Source organism: Penaeus monodon, chromosome 22 (genome assembly GCF_015228065.2).
Source record: "Penaeus monodon isolate SGIC_2016 chromosome 22, NSTDA_Pmon_1, whole genome shotgun sequence".
NCBI lineage: Eukaryota > Metazoa > Arthropoda > Malacostraca > Decapoda > Penaeidae > Penaeus > Penaeus monodon.
Window position 1 is genome coordinate 4,760,675 of NC_051407.1, and position 231 is coordinate 4,760,905.

Genomic DNA, 231 nt, shown 5'->3' on the forward strand with positions numbered 1-231 from the left:
ACATACAAATATACATTTATACACATATCAGTAAGTACTACCAGGATAAGTTGGAGACACAAAAAAGCGTACAGAGATAAGCCAACAGGAACCGCGAAGATAAGTCCGCTTCTAACGGAACGAAGTCTTCCTGTGGCTTCGCGCGCTGCCAGAGGGTGCCAGGGCGCGGCGGCAGGGGCGATACGCCGTCAGTATCCTCGGCACGTCGACTCCCTCTCCTCCTGTATCCTT

At 51.9% G+C, this 231-nt stretch overlaps 1 protein-coding gene across 1 annotated transcript in view; it reads left to right on the plus strand.

Moving 5' to 3' along the window:
- LOC119586837 (rap guanine nucleotide exchange factor 2-like) overlaps nt 1-231 on the plus strand; it is a gene marked incomplete in the record, with an annotated part of 32,613 nt that overhangs the window by 17,762 nt on the left and 14,620 nt on the right.